Source organism: Anomaloglossus baeobatrachus, chromosome 3, assembly GCF_048569485.1.
Source record: "Anomaloglossus baeobatrachus isolate aAnoBae1 chromosome 3, aAnoBae1.hap1, whole genome shotgun sequence".
Classification (NCBI taxonomy): domain Eukaryota; kingdom Metazoa; phylum Chordata; class Amphibia; order Anura; family Aromobatidae; genus Anomaloglossus; species Anomaloglossus baeobatrachus.
Genome location: NC_134355.1, coordinates 55,919,405 through 55,934,261, shown reverse-complemented (window position 1 = coordinate 55,934,261; position 14,857 = coordinate 55,919,405). Strand labels below are relative to the sequence as shown.

The following is a 14,857-nucleotide window of genomic DNA, read 5'->3' as shown; positions in this document are numbered from 1 at the left end:
CATCATAAACAAAGGGGTTAGACAAAGGACATAGTCAAGTCATGATCTGAGGTCAAAATTCCAGGAAGGTAGTGGATCAAGTCAAAAGAGTTAGGAAAATGGAGCGTCAGAAGCAAGGTACTTACTTTTTTCCATAATGCTTGTGTGATGCTAGTCACTACTTACAGGCTAGACATGAGGCTGGGTAGTCAAAAGGTCCGAGGTCAAATACCAAGAGGGCACATCATAAACAAAGGGGTGAGACAAAGACATAGTCTAGTCACGATCTGAGGTCAAAACTCCAGGAAGGTAGTGGATCAAGTCAAAAGGGCTAGGCAAATGGATTGTCAGAAGCAAGGTACTTACTTTTTTCCATAATGCTTGTGTGATGCTAGTCACTACTTACAGGCTAGACATGAGGCTGGGTAGTCAAAAGGTCCGAGGGTTAAATACCAAGAAGGTAGTGGATCAAGTCAAAAGGGCTAGGCAAATGAATAGTCAGAAGCAAGGTCCAAGGTCAGGTAAACAATAGATCAGATTGAGAACAAGAACAACAGGCACGTAGACACCACTGAGCCAAAGCTACAACTGGCAGTGATCTGAAACAAACTCTATAGGCCTTGCCAGATAGGGCAGCTGGTCTGTCAATAATAATACTCCCATTTGACATGTCCCTGATTAAGATTTGACTGGGCTATCTCTCATCAAGCTGACAGTCCAGCCCACCCCAGATCCCACAGGGCAGCTGAGTTGTCACTCACAGAGTTCATAGGACACCGTAAAGCATAGAATTGTGACAGTTTGTAAATGTGCGGATTAAAAGGTAAGGTATAATGTCAAGGTAACATTATTTACAATGATAGATTTTCTGATATCCCTTGTATAACTTTATTTGGCTTTAAAAAGAGTAGGAGGTGTAGGTTTTCAAAGGGCTGAACCACAAAAACAACCACTGTGCCTTTGCCCGGTTAGGGCTGATCATGAACATTATAAAAAGTATTGCACGTGATTAATGAAATGGATTTTCAATTGCAGAAATTTCTATTATATGTAATTACTAGCTGTTGCCCGGGATAGTAACTGTCTCTTTGTCTCTTTCCCTCTGTCTCTTTGCCTCTGTCTGTCTCTTTCCCTGTCTGTCTCACTGTCTGTCTGTCTCTTCTCCTGTCTCTTTGTCTGTCTGTCTCTTTCCCTGGCTGCATTGTGCCATGCCAACATTCCATTTAAGGGCATGGCTGCGCATTCTTCTGAAGTTCTGGCTGCACTGTGGCTCCCAGCTCCATTGACTTTAATGGAGGCAGGTTTTTTGGCGATTAACTGTAAAGTGCAGGGTCAACATTTTCCCCCAAAACATAGTCCATGACGTTCCCTGAGTTAAATGGAGTGTCTATGCAAAATTTCGTGATTGTATATGTGACAGTGCGAATTCTTTTAGCAGACATACACACATACATACATATATACATGCATACATACATACACTCAGTTTTCTATAATAGATATCCTTAGCCCCTTCACAACCAGGCTATTTTCCTTTTTTTGTTTGTTTCTTCCTTCCCATCCTCCAAGAGCCATAATTTTTTACATTTTCCATCCACAAAGCCATATGGGGGCATCTTTTTTGCGGAACATGTTGCCCTTTTGAATGACGGCATGCATTTGATCATGTGATGCATTTGAAAGCAGGATAAAAAAAATCTGAGAGAGTTGAAATTGCAAAAAAATGCATTTTTACAATTTTTTTTATTTGTATTCACAATGTCCCCTACATGATGAAACTGACGTGGTAATATGATTTATGATTCTCCAGGTTATTGCAAGTACGCAGGTACCAAACATGTACAATTTTTTAAGTGGTGAAAAAAACCCTGAAACAACAGAAAAACATTTTTTGCTTGTGTTGTTATTTTCCACCACCTCTAATATTTTCAATTTTTGGGATATTGGGCTATTTTTTGTGCCATGAGCAGACGTTTTTATTGACACCATTGTGAGTTAGATACAATGTTGTCATTGCCTCCTATTGCATTTTATTGCAGTGTTGTGGCCAAAAAAAACATATCTCTAGCATTTTGATTTTTCTTCTCGTTACGCCATTTACTGAACGGATTAATTTATTTTATATGTTGATATATCAGACTTACAAATGCAGTAATGCCAAATATGTATTTTTATTTATTTTAATTGCTTTATTTTTAATGGGTTAAAAGGGAGTGATTTGAACTTTTATATTTTTTTTCAAATTTTATAAAACTTTTTTCCCCCACTTTTTACTGTATTTGTCCCAGGGGACTTGAACTTGCAATTATCTGATCACTTGTGTTATACATAGCAGTGCGTCAGCAGGCAGGATAGAGTGGGTAGTGGAGGCTGACTAGATGGAGTACTTTCAGGAGACTGGCAGGACAGACAGGTACAGGAGGCAGGCAGGATGGGCTCAGGTATAGGAAACAGACTGTAGGGGTTCAGGTACGGGAGACAGGCAGGATGGGTTTAGGTACTGGAGACAACGGATAGGATTGGGAAAATGACAGACTGGTATATAAACAGGATTAAGAACCAAAACCAGTAAGATAAAATACATTTTTTACATTTCACAATGTGCTGTATAGCATATATATTAGATTCGGTAGTGAAGTAGGACTACATCTAATAGGGCATAAATCGTACAAATTACTTTAAGAAACAAAGAGAGAGAGAAACGATCAAAGCACAATAAGATAGAGAATCAAAGTTGTACAAAAGCAATGATTTCTTTATTTTTCATGATTATCACAAGTGAATGTGTGGACACACATTCACTTGTGATAATCATGAAAAATAAAGAAATCATTGCTTTTGTACAACTTTGATTCTCTATCTTATTGGGCTTTGATCGTTTCTCTCTCTCTTTGTTTCTTATGGTATATAAACAGGGTAAAGTTCACCAGGAACCTAATTGCTCAGGCACCTCCCTACTGGGGAAGGTGCCTTATTACCTAGGGCCTCCCAGCCATAGACTGGAGAACAGTTTCTGAGTGCACGCACTGTCCCTTTATGAGGCAGAGAGCTCATGCCCTAAGGATGAAGGATGGTTGAAGTGGTGGATATGTAGGCGTCCCTGTGGAGTAGATGAGGCGGGACAGTGCAGGCGTGCTGTACACCTTACCTGCTCTGTATAAATAAATATCTCTTCTGTTTTATCATATTCTCACCTTGCTGAAATGTCAAAATGGTTCGCAATGTTTATCTTCCTGCTTAAATTGGCTAATACATTTAAAAATAACTGATCACTTGCCCAAAAAATGAGTTAAATACCTTACAAAAATTAAAGAGCTCTCCTGATTTTGCAGCTCTTTTCCATTTTGGGCTGTGGAGACCGATATGTGAAATTTCTGTTTGCCAACTGGACATTTTTTTACAGTCTTGCACTCGCAAATCCCTACCAGATTCTGCAAATTACATATTGGCTGCTGATCTAGCCATCTCAGCTGTGATTTGCAGCATATGAAGGGAGGTGAGAAAGTGCAGGTCCTCAGAAAAGACTCTGAAGAAACAACCAGTTGGTCTGCAAGCGGAAATTTCACATACTATGTCCCAAAAGCAACAAATGTGAATAACTCTAAAATGGAGTAACACAACTCAAAATGGAAAAGAGCTGCAGAATCAGGGGAGATCAGGGATTTTTAAAAGATTTATAATTTCATTTTTTTGAAAGTTACAGGTCATCTTCAAGTATTGCTTCATTACCTTCAGTGCATCTGCTTTGCTTTCAAAATGCATATCTCATATACCTAAACTCCTCCCAGACCTGTTGTAGTGAACGGCTGCCTTCTTTAGTGTGCCGAACTCCACAAACAACTCCTGAATGTCAGCATCGGAGACCCCAAAGTCCAGTTTGGACACTAATAGCTTCCCTCCGGTCTCCACGCCTGCACCCGCACCAAATCCGCTATCAAACAGATCATGCTGCCATTTGTCTGGGAGCTGCTTGGGCCTGCTGTACAGTGCGGGTCGGTTCCTGCCGCCTCTGTTTAGCATTGGCCTTATTCGGACGGGTCCTCCGCCTCCACAACCACCACCACCTCCAATGCGGCCTACCGCTCCACCACGGGACACACCACCACGGGCCCCTCGCCCTCCTCCACCGCAGCCTGTTGGTCTCTGGGTTCGGTTCAACTTGATATTGTCGTCCAGGGCCATATCCATCTTGTCTCCCATGTTGGTATCGGTGGCGGGTGTCCGGTGTTGTGGGATCACGTGCTCGGGTGCGGTTTCTGTTTGTTAGAACGGAAACCGCACCCGAGCCCGTGATCCCACAACACCGGACACCCGTCATCTTCAAGTACAAGCTTACCACAACCTATCTGATCCGTCTAACAGGGAGACCTCCAGGTAAATTAACACAGAGGGAGATTGGAAGTAGGGTCATGGAGTACCATATAAAAATAAAAGTGTCATCAGAAAATTAAATATTGTTCAAATCAATTATTTAATGTATTGAGTTTTTTTTAAATCAATTTTTTGTATTACTAAATAAAAAGAATTGCAATTTTCTCTCTGGCCACTAGGCTTAATATTATACCCCTATTTTCTGTTGGCCATATAGACATTAGCAGAAATAGACTGACTCAGATTCTACAAAATTGCACTGAAACACTTAACGAGCATGCTTTCATCAGAGCAAAGGAGCTTGTGAAGGAAGGGGAGGAGGTGATCTGTGATATCAACTATTGTGAATGTTATTGGAATGCTGGCGTCCCTGCAAATGTCCTCACCCTCCTCCCGGCAGGGATGCCAACATGCTCACCACCCTGGCCCTGCTGTTGTGATATCTCCTCCTGCTGCTGCTTCCTGCTCCCTGAGTCTGCACATGTCGTACAGGTCTCCTGAGAGCGCTCTTTGGTAACACTCTCCCCAATTCTTAAAGAGCTAGTTTTCTTATTCCGGAAGTGCCTCCAGCCTTTGACTGGGGGATACCGGGTACGTGAAGCATCCTCCCCCTTAGGAAGGTGCCTGAGCAACATGTACTTTCTGATTGCTTATGTTTGCTAATTGTTAAATCCCTGTTGTCCAGTACTCGCCCTGTATCCCTAAACCTGTGTTCCAGAAACCAGTACCTGTCCTGCGTGTCCTGATATCCTGAATCAATACCAGTCCTGTATACTTGCCTGTACCAGCCGTCCAGTCTGTATGTAAAAGCCAGTCTGTACGAGCCATCCTGTCTATGCCAGCCATCCAGTCTTTATCAGCCGTCCAGTCTGTATCAGCCGTCCAGTCTGTACCAGCTGTACCGTCTGATAAACTGAGTCTGAATCTGCATTGCTGACCCCTCTAGGTTCAGCTGTCGCAGCGTAGTACCAGGGACTACCATGGAGTGGTTCCTGGCGGCTACCTGACGCACAATCTTAACCGCACCATCAGTGGCTTTCGCAAAGAACCAGGAAGCCTCTTAGTCAAGCCCCATCAAGGTAAGCCCAGCATCATGACAAAGTGGGTCCACACCCACCATCGTGACAGGTGTCAGCTGTGTATAGAGGTGTCAACTTTCATTGATATCCAGCATGTTAAGATAATGAGACCATAGAATGTATGAGCAGTGTGAAAATTCCAAGATTTCTCATAGGTTTTTTTTTTTTTTATTTAGAGAGTGAATTAGAACATTTAAAGTATATATTAGAAAAAACAAAAACTAAACAAATATATTTAACATAAAAATCTGATTTAAATAATACGTCATTATCTGGTGAAACGCTCCCTTTAATTTTAAAATTTTTGAATTGATAAATATTAAAATGTGAGACTTATTTTCATTATTTTTATTTAGAGAGTGATATAGAACACTTAAAATATATATTCTGCATAAATATATATATATACTGTATATATATTAACATAAAAATCTGACTTAAGTAATAGGTCATTTTCTGATGACACGCTCCCATTAATATTATAAAGTAAAAAATGAGACTTATTTTCAATATTTTCTTATTTTTTTTCCCGTTTCAAAACTAATAATGTTAAATGAGGTGAGCTGTGCATTTTCCATATTGTGAAGCCTTGATTACTAGCATCAATTGGTCTCATATAAACGTAGACATTATCATTATTATATGCAAGGGGGGAAAAAAAACACCACTTTTCTGTGGTTTATATAATTATGTTTGGCCATGAAATAAATATCAATGCTGAGCATTGTTCATTTTGCAGGTACAATTCAGTCAGTTCTACCAGTAATTTTCGCTATTTATGTGTGAATGTATTATCAATAGACAATTTAAAAACAAATAATATACTGCAATAACTATTTTCTGGAATTCTATTGTAATGATATTGTAGCACAAGTGAAGATGAAGCAGAGATAAATCTCTCGTTATCTTATGATTTGTATTGTCATTCATTAAGGCTGTAGACTTTAAAGGCATTACACATAATGAATCATGATATAACGATGATTTATGATAATTCACAGTCAGGACTACTACATTTCAATCCAAACAAAACTTGATTTATTCCAAATCCTTTTTGCAATGTAGGTTATATCTACCTCTTATTTTGGAAGAAGGCAGTATTTGTTATATTGAAGACTTAAAGGGAACCTGTCAGGTGCAGTATGCACCCAGAACCACGAGCAGTTCTGGGTGTATATTGCTAATCCCTGCCTAACTGTCCTTGTATCAAGTAGCATACATAAAGGGATCTTTAGAAAAAGTATTTGTACAGATCAGTTATGATATGCCAATGAGAGCAGGGACTAGTAGGAAGGGTATTAGTTCCTGCGTTCATTCCGCACTCTTAGCATGTAAGCATACCCACCTACATAACATGCTAGTCAATGCCCATGGCCTAGTGTTATCATCGGCACTGACAGGTGTACCTGTGTCCGTTGCACCACCTCAATGAACAACACATGTGGGAGGGCACCAAAGATAAAGAAAAATAAGGATGGGATCACAAAACCACTAGCACATTTTAAGGGAACAATTTAGTAGAGCGAAAGAAAAAAAAAATGCGCAAAAAAGTGGGATCACCAAATATAGCAAACAATATCATTTATTATATGCAAAAGACATACAAAGACACAGATGTAAGATAAAAACAATTAAAAAGCAAAAAGCTTATACACATATTTGGTGCCAATGGTATATGGCACCAAAATACACCCCACCCCCTCAACAAGCCACAGAACCCCAAGATAAGATACCAAGACAAATATGTTAAATGGCCAAGGCCAAATTTGTTCAATCTGTAACAGGCAATAGATACAGTGCAATGTATCAAGCTCAAAGATGACATATAGAGATATATTACATGCAATTAAACCAAAGCCACAAAATAATGACCTGCCTTAGAGACAAATGCATAGAGCCAAGTATAGAACAAAGCACATACCCAAAAAGGTTACAAGGGGTGGAGGGCAAAGAGGGTGTGTGAGAGGGGTAGGGTGGTGACCCCACGCGTATCGCTACACAGAGTTGTAAAAGTGAGGCATACCGTGGTTAGTATGTCTTAAATATATAAGTTTAATCAAGAAAATTGCTTACCAGCATGGACGAGGAGGGAGGAGAGGAATCGCCATGCGACCAGAGGACGCCGATGGACGCCGCCATGTATGCCACGTGACCTGATCATGTGATCATATAATGTAAGTGTTCCAGCCAAAGCGCATGCGCCAGAGTGATGACGCTACGCTTGCATGAAAACCACATAGTTACAATACAGGATGAGAGCGCATGCGCGACGCGGCCTGCCACACACACATATCCTAGTAGCGCAAACACTGCACTATGCGCATAGATCAGCAAATATGCATGCGCAAAACAGGTGCCGCTGCAGATTATGCGAATTCTTATTCAGATAGCCCCAAATACACATGCGCATGCGCAGTGGCCATGAAATGTCTCTAAAGAGGACATTTCCACATAAGAGACAGGTCCCATATAGAGACAATATAGGAGCGCGCATTACATAGACAGGTCGCATGGCGTTACTAAGATGACATGATAAACAAGATATAATGCGGGCGCAAAGTCAGCAGGCATCCACTTATACAGTACTAACATGTACTAGACCAGAGTGTGATCAATATAAAGAATACATATGTGCAGAAAGCGGCAGACAACCCCCTTTCCTGCAGTACATATGCATGCCTGAGACCACACTCTATCCTAGTCAAAAAAACCTATTATGCCCTGTGTCCCAAATAGGACATCAAATTTCCAGTACAGGTATTCCAGCACCACAAATAGGTAGTGCTCATGATCAGAAGTCCCCACACTTCCAGTCATGCGCACTATACCTCTCTGAAGATGGGACGTGTACACCCGGCTTCATCGTAAGCATGTCTGGAAGTGCAGGGCATTCTGATCCATGCACACTGACCATACCATAATGAATCTTTAGAAATACTTTTTGTAAAGATCTCTTTATCTATGCTAGTATAAATGTGGCGCCCCTGACCTGGTCAGGCACCACTGAGTACTGCACCCATGCTGGGTCAGTACTTCCAGGTAATCCTAAAGGCTGGAATAGGGTGTGTACGCACAGACACATAGCAACCAGGTCTCCCACACCTTGAGAGGGGACCCTTGGGCAGTCCCAAGAGGGGGCTTGCCTCCACATCTCATCAAGGGGTGTAGTGGAGGGGCTGGGAGCTAAAGCTGCTGAGGCTGTCAGGAAAGTAGGAGGAGAGCCAGTCTGGTAGTGGAGCGCAGCGGTTGCTAGGAGACGCAGGTGCGCGCAGACACTAGTCAGACCCTGCACGTGAAGTAGCCGTTAGCGGGGGAGAACGGTTACCAAAGAGTCAGTCAGAAAAACACCTAAAGAGAGGCAGTCGAGTACGGGGACTGCTGGTGACTAGGCATGCACGGGGAACAGGTCCCTAGAGTAGATGTCCATTTATTGATCTGGTAAACCTGCCAGTGAGGGGAACTACAAGTACCTCACCAACCATCTAGAGTCCGAGCTTCAGCAGCCACGAGGGGGCCCATAAGGGGGATCGAGCCTGGAGCCATCTCCCTTGGTCCACGCTGGCAAATGGTCCAAAAAGGGGAGAAAAGGCAGTAGCGACTTCCCTGGATGAACCCAACGGTACTTCAAGTCAGGGGTTATCCTAAACAAGAAGTGCTAGGAAAGTGAGTTAATAGTTACCCTTAGACCAGCCTAAAGGATACCTGGTTTCACCTGGTTTAAGTCCAGCTTCGCCCGGGTACCTCACAATAACATCCAAAAGTAAGTAAAGAGCAGTTGAAAAACTTTCCGGACTGAGCCTGAGTTATTCTGGGACCTGTTGTTCTACACACCCGAGCCCCTGGGGCCCGCCTCACTCACGGGAGGCCATACCATCCGACTGCAGACTCCATCAGTCTCAGACGCTTGTTAAATTTGCAGTGGCGGTCACCCATATCTCTGACCGCAAACTGTGAGTGGCGTCACGACACATATCATACAAAACAGACATACCTGTTGCCAGATATACCCAAAAAGAAGACCCTGTGGCGTCCATGAAGGCAGAGTGATGTCCCTGGGGCAGCTACCGCAGCGGGTGGGCGCCACATATACAGGGACAGTTAGGCAGGGATTAGCAATATACACCCAGAACTGCTCGTGGTTCTGGGTGCATATTGGACCTGACAGGTTCCCTTTAATTTAACGGAAGGGCTGATGAACCCTAGACACTAGGGAACTAATCTCGCTAACCCGCCTTCACACATTGGGATCCATGGTATAAGTTACTTCTGATTCACATGCTAGAGCAAATGGATAAGAAAACAGTGTGAAAGGTTCCAGAAGGGCAGTAGGGCAGCATCTCCTATTAAAGGGAACCTGTGATGTAAAAAAATGCTATTTTTTTTACATCACAGGTTCCCTTTAATAGGAGGAAAATTATCTTTATTCCTCCAGGCAGTCTCTATCAGGGGTCTGCCAGGTATAAGGGAACTGCCACAACACACAGGGTACACAGAGAACACGATACAAAGGTGAGCCCTGGTGCTAGAGAGAGAGGAGTGGGGTCACCTCCTGCCACTTACCTGAGGCTGATCCCTGCACTCCCTAGCAATAATACAACACAAAGAAAGGGAGACAGACAGAGGGAAAATAGAGACAAAACGAAAAGACTCCAAGTTTCTCCAATGCAGTTAAACACTACAGCTGCCACTGCTATGACTCTGCAGCTTCTTCCAGAGACTAGATCCTTCAAAAAAGATCAGCACAAGAAGGAAGATTTTACAACTGGTGTCAGATTGTAAGACATGTGACATTTTATTCTGAAGGGGAGAGGTCCCAAAAGAGCTGCACCTGAGATTAAGGTGTGACGGCCTGGACTATTCAGGTCATCACAGGGGTCTGCACAATCTGCCCTCCCCGTGCAGCATTCAAACCCCCATGGTCCTGGGAACCTAACCTGCGGTACTGCCTCCACCTGCATTCACAAATCCTAGATACACCTTGCACCACACCTGTCAGGCACACCAGTGGGCTGCTTAAGCAGGAATAGGGCCGCCCACCTAGGGGTCAGGCAGGGAGGTGGGAGATGTCATGTGAGTCGAGTGGTAGCCCTCGAGCTGTGAGGAGCTCTGAGGAAGCTGAGAGTTGGAGTTCCCAGGGGAGAAGTAAACTAGGTCGCAGGCGATGGTCTGGACCTAGAGGAGTCAGACCCCCGGTCACAGAGGATTGAGGCTAGGTGCCTGAAGCCCATCAAGGAGGATGGTCAGCAGCCTGGTCCTATCACCGGTCACAAAGGCTACAAAGGTCAGCCAGACAGGAAAGAGTCCTTAACCCCTACAGTATTAAAAGCAAGTAGATTTCAATTAAATATAAGTTGTGCATCTACAAGCAATAAGGTATTGTGACCTTTGGATCCCAGACTCACCAAAGGTCTCCCAAGAGTGGGACACACTTATGACACGCCTTTCAGTCATAGAGGCGTGGTTCAGTTACTGCTCAGCGCATATGGAGTGGGGGCTGTAACCGCAACCCTGGCAATGACTCGTAGCTGGCTCTATACTGATACAATGCTGAATCAGCTGTCAGTCAGTGTTGGGGGTGCAGTTACAGCCGTCGCTCACTATGTACTGAGCAGTGACTGAAGCCACTATGTCTTAAAGCCCAAGTTTATTTCCTAACAGTTGTGACGCTCTCAGTGCATCGTGCTACATGGCATCACAGCGCTACTAACCTTCAGATTAACCATAAATTTCTAGCTTGATAGCATTTTTTTTAAAATGTCCGTTTCCCTTTAAATTGTTGGCAGAAATACACTCTAAGGGGTACTTTGCACGTTGCGACATCGCTACTGCGATATCGTCGGGGTCAAATCGAAAGTGACGCACATCTGGCGCCGGTAACTACGTCGCAACGTGTAAAGCCTAAATGCGCACATAAACGATTGCAAAAGCGTCGTAAATCAGTGATCTGTGTAGCGTCGGTCATTTTCATAATGTCGCACCAATAAGAGATACGATGTTGTTCCTCGTTCCTGCGGCAGCACACATCGCTGTGTGTGAAGCCGCAGGAGCGAGGAACATCTCCTTACCTGCCTCCACCGGCTATGCGGAAGGATGGAGGTGGGCGGGATGTTTATGTCCCACTCATCTCTGCCCCTCCACTTCTATTGGCCACCTGCCATGTGACGTCGCTGTGACGCCGCACGACCCGCCCCCTTAGGAAGGAGGCTAGAGCAATGTCGCAGGGCAGGTAAGTCCGTGTGAAGCTGCCGTAGCGATAATGTTCGCTACGGCAGCTATCACAAGATATCGCATGTGCAACGGGGGCGGGTACTATCGCGCTCGGCATCGCTAGCATTGGCTAGCGATGTCGCAGCGTGCAAAGTACCCCTAAATTTTCACCCAATAATATGGTGAACACAAAAACATCTAAAGCTTAAAAGCTTATTTTCTAGTAAAAGGTTTAAATTTTCTTCTCTTGATGGATAATATGTAAAGCATAAGGCTCAAATTTATATTTTTTTGTGATCATTTGACATCTACATATTAGATTGAGCCAGAAGAGAGATGAAAATGAGCAAAATAAAAGAAGATATACAAACCCGTGCGGTGAGAGCAGTCCCAGACTAAAGGCTGCTTTACACGCAGCAACATCGCTAGCGATCGCACCCGCCCCCGTCATTTGTGCGTCACGGGCAAATTGCTGCCCGTGGCGAACAATATCGCTGCTACGCGTCACACCAACTTACCTTCCTAACGACGTCGCTGTAGCCGGCGAACAACCTCTTATTTAAGGGGGCAGTTCATGCGGCGTCACAGCGACATCACACGGCAGGCGTCCAATAGAAGCAGAGGGGCGGAGAGCAGCCGCATGAACGAATCTCCCACCTTGTTGCCGGAGGACACAGGAACGCTGTTGTTCGTCGTTCCTGGGGTGTCACACGTAGCGATGTGTGCTGCCTCAGGAATGACGAACAACCTGCGTCCAGAATGAGCAACGATATTTTGAAAATGAACGACGTGTCAACAATCAACGATTTGGTGAGTATTTGGGATAGTTAGTGGTCGCTCGTAAGTGTCACACGCAATGACGTCGCTAACGAGGCCGGATGTGTGTCACGAATTCCGTGACCTCAGCGACATCTCATTAGCGATGTCATTGCGTGTAACAGGGCCTTAAGATAGTGCTCTTGCTCGCCTCACTAGTCTCAACATAACTCCTCCCCCTTGACTCCTTGATCTTGATTGACAGCTGAATTACTTTCGTATGTCAATTTGTTTTTCGTTCCTGGCTACAATATTCACCTTGCTTTGAGAAACGGCCTCACAGACAGGATGACTACAGATGGGCTAGACTCAGAAATTGTCTATTTTAAAATGAAACAAGAATACTTTAAATAAAAAAAAAAAAAAAAGATTTTACAACTATTCTAACATAGATTTTACACCAGCCTTTTCAAGTCTATTAGATCTATTAAATAATGTATGCAGTTTACTGTATATTGTGACAATCAGTGAGAAATTCTATACAATTTTGAAGATACCTAATTCTAGTAAACCACAAAAAATATTCATGCTCCTCTTGTGACTTTTTATGTTTTATGGTATAAAGTGTATATTGCTATATTTCTACAAGTTATTGGTGTTTCAGGTTAAAAAAAAAATAGGATGAAACACTTTGGAAAAAGCTTGGTGGCTCTTGTTTCTTGTAAAATCATTGCATGATGATAGTTGCTCTTTACTTATTCCTTCTTCCTTCACTGAAGTCAGTCTTGTTGCTTTTTTGCTACTATCTCCAATCCTTCTCGTCTGACCCTACTTAATGTTGTGGAACTGTCTGATTAAATCTGTGTTGCTATTGAAAACTGACCCTAAATTTGTTTGACATGTATTCTTCTAATTCTTGCTATCTGTCATGGCTACTATGCTAGAACTGTAGAAAAAGACAGTCAGCACATCCAAAATCCCACTAGGTATGGGGAAGTACCAAACGCACTGCGAAAAGGAAGGGAAAACCTGTGTCTTTGAAGAGGGAAGATAGTGACCCCTGTCCGAACCTACTGCTGGTCCCTGGGGTCCTTCACCACCCTAGATAGGTTCCAACTATGCGCCGAGCCGGATACCTGACCCTAGGTATCCCTAATGCTGGGCTCTAAATAGGGAACGGTTGGGATGAGCTGTTTGTCAACCCCATTAAACAACTATAGAAGACACAAGGGGAACACACAGGGGGAAAGTGCACAAACTACTTATCTACAGATGACAAGTAGTTCAGCACAGTTTTCAGGAATAATACTACAGAGGAGTACAAACCATCTGCTCGCAACCTCAGCTTGAAGGAACTGAAAATATCATCAGCACCAGTCCAAAGAAGGAAGGGGTATTTAAACACCAAGGTAAAACTGACAGCTGGGTGGAAGTCGAGCTCCTGCTGGGTCCAAAAGGGAGAGAGATGAATCCAGCAGGAAAGCTACCTATACCAATGAATATTGACAGCAGGAACAATGGAAAGTCAGGGAGCATTCTGCGCAGCCAGACGCTGTGATCTTCTATGGCTAGAAACCACATGACTGTCTGTCACACATGACACACCTGTGACATATACATTGATCTAATGCCGGTAGGCAAACATTTTTACAACTAAACATGAGGTTCTTAGTTTAACATTCAGATCAGACTGTATGAAGTCCACTGCGATGTCACAGCGAACCTCTGAATGGGTCCCTAACTTGTAGTAGCCTTAAAAGGTGCGGCTCAATGTGCCAATTACCACCACAGTAACAGTGCACCAGCAAGGAGGGTGACTTGGTGCCTCACAACACCCATGCTGTAAGGCTGAGTCCCATGGCATAAACTGTCAATCAGTGACTTCCAATGAGGTTTAGGCCAAGTCCAGATCCCAAACTGAACTTTATCTAAAGTCCAACTGAACCTGCCGAACTGAACTTCAATGGGTCTGCTCATCTTTATATATTACACTATTCTCCCAGGTGTGAGGTAGCAGCGTTGCTTGGGCAAAAACGTGAGGCAGTGAGGCAGCAGCGTGTTCACACCAACAGTCTATTTATTGTTGCAGCATAAATAGATCCAATTTCCCACTGTCAAAGTCTCTTCCGGATCACAGCCGGTGCATATAGACAAATTCTTTGCATCAAAAAGTCTTGTTACAACCAGGAGTTCCCTCCGGGGCTTCATTCCAATAAATTTCTGGGATATGCTCGGGTGGAGGAAACTCGTTTTTTTCATGTGCTCCAGGGAAATACCCTGCCCCCTTATGCATCTCTACGGGCCACAGGGAGAGAGGTTTCCTGGATAGAATATATGCAGCTGAAATCGTTTCTATCCAACCAGGACAGGGAGAGGAAGTTGAGGACCCCCCCTACTCCATTTGAGAAATTGTTCTTGCAGGGTTCGTCACCTGGGCATGTCATCTCTCTTATTTATAAAATGCT

General features: G+C 43.6%; 1 pseudogene; it reads right to left on the bottom strand.

Annotated features, from left to right (window-relative positions):
• Nucleotides 1-3,624: 3,624 nt before the first annotated feature.
• Nucleotides 3,625-4,216, bottom strand: LOC142297168 (THO complex subunit 4 pseudogene; annotated as a pseudogene).
• Between the last annotated feature and the right edge of the window lie 10,641 nt (nucleotides 4,217-14,857).